General features: G+C 47.9%; 1 protein-coding gene across 1 annotated transcript in view; it reads right to left on the bottom strand.

Moving 5' to 3' along the window:
- LOC125031263 (neurobeachin-like) overlaps window positions 1-7,500 on the bottom strand; it is a 1,410,248-nt gene that overhangs the window by 313,728 nt on the left and 1,089,020 nt on the right.

Genomic DNA, 7,500 nt, shown 5'->3' with positions numbered 1-7,500 from the left:
GGTATCATTCATGGTTCGCTGATTCGAAGTAATTAATGGAGAACTAAATTAATATCTAAAAACATTTTAATATCAATAACCCATTAAACGCTGCAGCGGCCATCATTAGACTTACAAAGATTTGAGAAAGGCTTAAGCAAACATAAGATACGAAAAGTTAAGAAAATCATGAGCTCGGCACATGGTACACGTCTTCCCGTTTTCTTTATTTCTCGTTTTCTTTCCTTCCATATTTTTTAAAACTTAGAACAGAAAAATAAAAGGATGCATATAAAAAAATCGTTCGTAGGAGGGAATGTGTGTGGGGGGATGTGGGGGGGGGGGGTAGTAGTTGGCTTGGTGGCGTGCGTGTGTTGTACAATAAATAAATAAATAATAAATAGGTAAATAAATGAATACATATCCATAAATATATAGTTAGAAATACAAATCCATTGACAGATAAATCAATAAATAGACAGATATATAGATACAAATATACAGATATGGATATATACTGATATTCAGATATAGATAGGATAAAGTGATAAATACATGTGTATATATAGGAGACACTCAATAAGAATACAATAACTGCCGATCTCCTCTCCTTCTATCCCTCTTTACGAAATCACCTTCACTTTCTCCTCTCTCGTTTCACTTCTTTCCCTCTCCCTCTCTTCCTCCCGCGCGTCACTCCCCCTTTCTCCCTCTACTCCTCCCCCTCTCCCTCCCCTGACCGAGAGATCCCCTTGCGAGAACCTGGTCCCAGTAAGGCAAAAACTGTACGATGTAAATTTTTCTCCGTTATCGGTTCTCCCATAACTTCTTCCGCCCCGCCCCCCGCCTCATCTGGGTGCCGCGAAGGGCCTCTCGCTCGCAGGCCGCGCTGCCTTCGCGCTCGGGGCCCTGCGGTCTCAAAGCCCGATGTCTGTCCGTCCGTCTGTTTGTCTGTTTGTTCTAACAGAACGAACAGAAATATAGTATTGGAATATGACTGATTTGTCTGTCCGTCTGTCTGTTTGCATTGGAAAACTGTTTTTTGGTATAATCACTCTGTTTCTATATTTTCTGTCAGTATATCTCCCCGGTTTATTTCCTTCGTGTGTCTGATTTACCCGTCTTGCCTAATTGATTCTACCCTTATCCATGAATATTTGGGCGTCGCAGCCACCTGCTTTCCACCGAGGGACGGCCCACACCAGGAGGCGCCCGTGGCCACCTCCTTGACATACCTCGTGCTTGGTCCCAGGGCGGCGACGCGATCCAGGGGAGGCACGAGAGTGACAGATGGCACCTGAGCGTCGGCATCACGCGAGGCAACTCTAACTACGGGAACATAATGGTAACAGATGGTACGAGATGGGTATCAAAAGCTAGAAAAAAGATCGAGTCGCAAGGATGACAGATGGTGCTGCAAGGAGAGGCTGTCAGGCCCGCGGAGGAGGACGAGGAGGAGGAGGAGGAGGACGGGGAGGCAGAAGAGTAAGAGGAGGAAGGAGGAGGAGGACGAGGTGCGCCAACCCCGTTGACAACTGTTGTAAGACTTGCAAAATCAAGCCCGTCGTGAAGCACGCTTTCTGGCAACATCTAATTAACACAAGTGTCAAAAAGATGTTGGGTGTATTTCCATCAACACTGACAGGTGGGCATTATCTGTGGGTTTATCTAGCCCTTATTTCTCCCTGGGTCTGACCCGGCCAGCCACAGCTTCTAATTTAGTTCACTCGATCATGAAGCTTATCAATTAACTAACAGCACTGCAGAACAAGAAGAATGTGTGTGTGTGTGTGTGAAAGAGAGAGAGAGAGAGAGAGAGAGAGAGAGAGAGAGAGAGAGAGAGAGAGAGAGAGAGAGAGAGAGAGAGAGAGAGAGAGAGAGAGAGAGAGGGAGAGAGGGAGAGAGGGGAGAGAGGAGAGAGGGAGAGAGAGGAGAGAGAGAGAGAGAGAGAGAGAGAGAGAGAGAGAGAGAGAGAGAGAGAGAGAGAGAGAGAGAGAGAGAGAGAGAGAGAGAGAGAGAGAGAGAACGAGAGAGAACGAGTGAGAGAGAGAGAACGAGAGAGAGAGAGAGAGAGAGAGAGAGAGAGAGAGAGAGAGAGAGAGAGAGAGAGAGAGAGAGAGAGAGAGAGGGAGGGGGAGGGGGAGGGGGGGGGAGGGAGAGGGAGGGAGAGGGAGGGAGAGAGAGGGAGAGGGGGAGGGAGAGGGAGAAAAAGAGGGAGAAGAAGAGGGAGAGGGAGACGAAGAGGGAGAGGGAGAGGAGAGAGAGGGAGGGAGAGAGAGAGAGAGGAAGAGGGGGAGGGAGAGGGAGAGGGAGAAAAAGAGGGAGAAGAAGAGGGAGAGGGAGAGGAAGAGGGAGAGGGAGAGGAGAGAGAGTATGTGTCCATGCTCCCAAAAATTCACACACACACACACACACACACACACACACACACACACACACACACACACACACACACACACACACACACACATATATATAAGCCATCCACAAAATCGTCTCGCATGTCCTGAAATTCCCCCTCCCCCTCCCCCTCACCCTCCCCCTACTCCTACTTCCCCTTCGTCTTCTCTCCTTCTCCCAATCCTTCTCCTCCTCCTGGGAAAATCTCCGTCGGGCAAGCCTCCCTCCAACTCACACCTGACCCTCCGGCACCGCTGTAATGAATGAGGCAGCGACTCGGATGAGGGGGAGGAGAAGGAAGAGAGGGAAGGGAAAGGAAGAGGAGGAGAGGAGGAAGAAGAAGGGGAGGGGAAAGGAGGAGGAGGAGGAGGAGGAGGAGGAGGAGGAGGAGGAGAGGAGGAGGAGGAGGAGAAGGAGGAGAGGAGGAGGAAGAAGGGGAAAGGAGGAGGAGGAGAAGGAGAAGGAGGAGGAGGAGGAGGAGGAGGAGGAGGAGGAAGGGAGGAGGAGGAGGAAGGGAGGAGGGGGGGAGGAGGAAAGGAGGAAGAAGAAGGGGAAAGGAGGAGGAGAAGAAGAAGGAGGAGGAGGAGGAGGAGGAGGAGGAGGAGGAGGAGGAGGAGGAGGAGGAGGAGGAGGAGGAGGAGGAGGAGGAGGAAGGGAGGAGGGGGGGGAGGAGGAAAGGAGGAAGAAGAAGGGGAAAGGAGGAGGAGAAGAAGAAGGAGGAGGAGGAGAAGGAGGAGGAGGAGGAGGAGAAGGAGGAGGAGGAGGAGGAGGAGGAGGAGGAAGGGAGGAGGGGGGGAGGAGGAAAGGAGGAAGAAGAAGGGGAAAGGAGGAGGAGAAGGAGGAGGAGAAGGAGGAGGAGGAGGAGGAGGAGGAGGAGGAGGAGGAGGAGGACAGAGAGGATGGAGCGGGGGGAGGAGGGGGGAGCAGTTTACTTTCCTCTCGGCTGGGAAGTTTGCCTTTATCCGCTCTCTCCATCTCTGATATCCCTGCCGATACGAACATCCCACCACCGTGGATCTGAACCAAGACCACCGACACCACTTCCTCCTCCTCCTCCTCCTCCTCCTCCTCCTCCTCCTCCTCCTCCTCCTCCTCAGCCTCCTCCTCCTCCTCCTCTTCCTCTTCCTCTTCCTCTTCCTCTTCCTCTTCCTCTTCCTCTTCCTCTTCCTCTTCCTCTTCCTCTTCCTCCTCCTTTTTCTTTTTCTTTTTCTTTTTTCTTTTGTCTTTTGTCTTTTTTTTTTTTCTTTTTCTTTTCCTTTTCCTTCTCCTCTCCCTCACACCCCTATTCTTCTTTATTCCCATTCTCCCTCTGCTCCTACTTTTCATCTTCCTTCTCTTCCTCCACTTTCTCTTCTGCTCTTTCTCTTTTTTCCCGAAGCTCCAATCTCTCCTCCTTCTCCTTACTGATTTTCCTTTCCAGCCTTTAATCTATTTTTTTCTCTCTGTTTTTCTCTTGGTTCTTCATACCTTACTACTTCTTATTTTACCTTCCATACGTGCCGCACCCTCTTCCTCAACGAGTTTCGTAATATAATCCACTCAGTCTCGTAAATTCTCTTTATCAATTTCCCACCTATAACACGCATACTCAAAGTCACATTTCTTTAGATGCCATCCACAAAGCACTGCCCTCCTCAGTACACCTATATACCTCATCGTCTAACCATTGTACAATCAGCACAGATTTCACTGCACCAACAACTATTACTTTAACTCACAAAATTCTAGAAACTTCTATAACTTCTTCCACTATCCCTTCGCATCCTAAACTTATTCTTACATTTCATATTCTTATACAACTTACTCCCTTAAACGTATACATTTTACTCTCTCACTTCTACATATTTTACGCAAACTTCACCCACACTCCTGCCAATTTCACGCAATACCCTTCTTGATGCTCTACCATTTCGTGTTATGTGAGTATTTTAGGTTTATGTTTAGTTTTAAATGATAAATAACTTGAAAGAGGGTTTAGGACAATTAAAATTGTAATTCCTTTATGTACATACCGCATACAGGATCGTTTAACCGAATTTTCACTTATCCGAGAGCCAGTCTACACGGATAAAAATACCAGACAAGAGAAAAGAGGCTTTCGAGGCACCTTCTTTTTATTTGTATTTTTTCTCCTTCTTCTTCCTCCTCTTCTTCTTCATCGTCTTCGCTGGCATATTGGGGATTTTTATTGGCTAATTATTAGCTAACGAATTCCTCGGCCGAAAATGGTACCTCTCAGGCACAATACTGTAGGCGCCCCGAAGGAACATAATCTGTATTCACCCGGAGACATAATCACTATAATCCCAAAATTGTGATTAGAATATTATCCCGTGGAAGGAATATTAAATGAGCGACGTCCAATAAAAATGGCAATAATGGGAAGGTAATATTTCAAAGCGACCAAAGCAAAAATATAACTTTCCTCGCGCGCTCCCCCCCCCCCTCCTCCTCCCCCTCCTCCTCCCCCTCCTCCTCCCCCTCCTCCTCCTTCTCCTTCTCCTCCTCCTCTCCTCCTCCTCCTCCTCCTCCTCCTCCTCCTCCTCCTCCTCCTCCTCCTCCTCCTCCTCCTCCTCCTCCTCCGCCTTCTTCTTCTTCTTCTTCTTCTTCTTCTTCTTCTTCTTCTTCTTCTTCTTCTTCTCCTCCTCCTCCTCCTCCTCCTCCTCCTCCTCCTCCTCCTCCTCCTCCTCCTCCCCCCTACTCGGGACGGGATAGGGCGGGGAAAGGAGCGTTTGGGGAAAGGGGAGATGGGGAGAGGATTTAAGGGAGGGGGAAGGTTTCATGGGGGAGGGGAAGGGGGAAGGGGAAGGGCAATACGAGAATAAAACCCAAAGAAGATCCTTGAGCATAATAGGTAGATACTATTAAAAGTATTCCCAATCTCGTAAATCAATCACACGAGAGCCGACACACGTCCCCAAAACTGAAATTGAAAACCAATAATCGATCTATCTACAAGCAATAAATCACCCAGAATCAGGCACCCAGGCACAAGGGGGCGTGTCTCCCTCCCCACTCCCCTCCCCTCCCACAAGCATGGCGAAGGCATAGAAAAGACGGATTCGGGCATATTTGTACATATTAATGACATTAGTAATGGGAGGCGGGCAATGGATCGGTGTAATGTTCACTTACAGTCGGAACACCCACGAGTATCGCTTACAAGTTACAGCGGAGGCTTGGCGGCGCACGAGGGGCGTAAGCCGCGACGCCTCCCTGTCGGCCTCTCCGCGCTCGCCCACTTTCGCTCGTGTGCTCGCCGGTCCGGCCACCAAGCAGGCTTCTGTGGTCGTCTTGCCGTAACCTAATACGCCCGACATTAGATTTAGACGATATATCTCTCCTACTGAGAAGAACAATTCAAACGTGCATATCGTAAGCTGCAGAGCGAGAGAAATTCCGCGCCACCCGCCAGAGATTTCGATGCGGCGTAAAGACGCATCTCGAGCTCGCGGCCGTGCACGCCCTGCGCCTCTCGTCCTTCCCAGGCTCAGGTGATTAGAATTCATGAATGCTCTGTAGCCGCGGGCTATTTACTCCAGACATCGAGGAAACAAACATAACCTCGCGTCCGAAGACGTAAAAGTAAGATTGTATTCATAAATACACGCCTATTTCCTTTTGTAAACGATTAGAAAAAAAAATATATCAAGCCACGAGGTTTGAGACTATTAAAAAATGCCTTCATTGCAGCCCTTTCACAGATCTTTATAGTTACTAAAAATCTATGCCAAGCACAAAGTAACACCAACCATAAAGGAAAAAGACATCTAATGACCAGGAAACGTAAAATCTGACAGCAATCCCGATTCAACCCCAACACGACACTCAAACAAAAACCAAGCTCTCAGCACCCGGCCCGCGTCCCTCGCCCAGCTAAGCCAGCTATAGGCACAGGATCCCCGCGTGTTTGGCGTCTTCCTACACGTGGCACGCGCGGCGGGGGGCACTCCAGACAGATTGGCGACAAGATCTTGGAATCCAGAGCATCCTATGACAGACAGCCATGACTTGGGCTGGCGGGATGACGGGCAGATGGCCAGACACGTATCAAAAGATAAGTAGCGGCTATAATACATGCACATAAATGGCTATATAATGAAGAAGCTCTCAGAGTCTATTAAGAGTGTATAGATGGGATATGTATATTAAGTCATATTGGTAGGGGAAGATATCAACACTTCGATTATCGTAGACAGAGGCAGACAATGCCTTTTCTTACAATATTCAGTAAAACAAGACATCGTGAATCTTAGAATTAATCTCTGCCTCTTTCACTTACATGTCCTGAGAGACAATCAACAAAAGGAGTCCTATTTCCTACAAACCCCCGCCTGACGTCGCAACAGGTCCTCTCGACAGCCAGCTCATCCCTTCCCCACAGAAACCAATGCTATAGCTCAAGACTCCCCGCTCCCGCGCCCCATTCAATTAAAAGCTTCGTAAGTCTTTAGCAAATCCTCGGAAGCTATTATGCATGGCAAGGCGGGGAATAACCGGTTTTCCCGCAATAATTAAAAATAAATAAACAACATAACCTTCACCAGCCATTTTGCCTCGCCGAGAACCATCTCATTCATCATAAGATACATGTCTGCAGATACTAAACATGACGTTCTGATTATTATAAATTTTGCAAAAGTTCAAATTTAGCATCGATATTATCATATTAATTGCCCATAATCAAACACTTTTCAGCCACGTAGCTAAATCAGGCCTGCAATAAAGCCTTATCTGATCTGATCTATATTCCAGCATGCTAATTCAGCAGGAACCAATAGATTGTTTATTCAAAATACGCTAAATCTTTATAAGGGAAAGGAGGAGATATTCATGGGATGAAGATGGAGTAGAGAACACTGACGCTGCCGTTATTGTTATATCGAATATTTTCTACTTCTGAAAAAAAATAAATGGATTTCACAAAACGTGGAACAAAGAGGAGCTGTACATCAACGTTGCATCTGGAAGCCCCATCTGCCCCTTTCCCAGCTCTCCCCTTCACTTTCCTTCCCTTACTCCTCCATCCCTCCCAAATCCTTTCTCTCTCGTTCTATCTCTCTCGTTCTATCTCTCTCTCTCTCTCTCTCTCTCTCTCTCTCTCTCTCTCTCTCTCTCTCT

Source organism: Penaeus chinensis, chromosome 2, assembly GCF_019202785.1.
Source record: "Penaeus chinensis breed Huanghai No. 1 chromosome 2, ASM1920278v2, whole genome shotgun sequence".
NCBI classification, from domain to species: domain Eukaryota; kingdom Metazoa; phylum Arthropoda; class Malacostraca; order Decapoda; family Penaeidae; genus Penaeus; species Penaeus chinensis.
The sequence above is the reverse complement of the archived record's forward strand: the minus strand, read 5'-3'. Positions and strand labels throughout refer to the sequence as shown.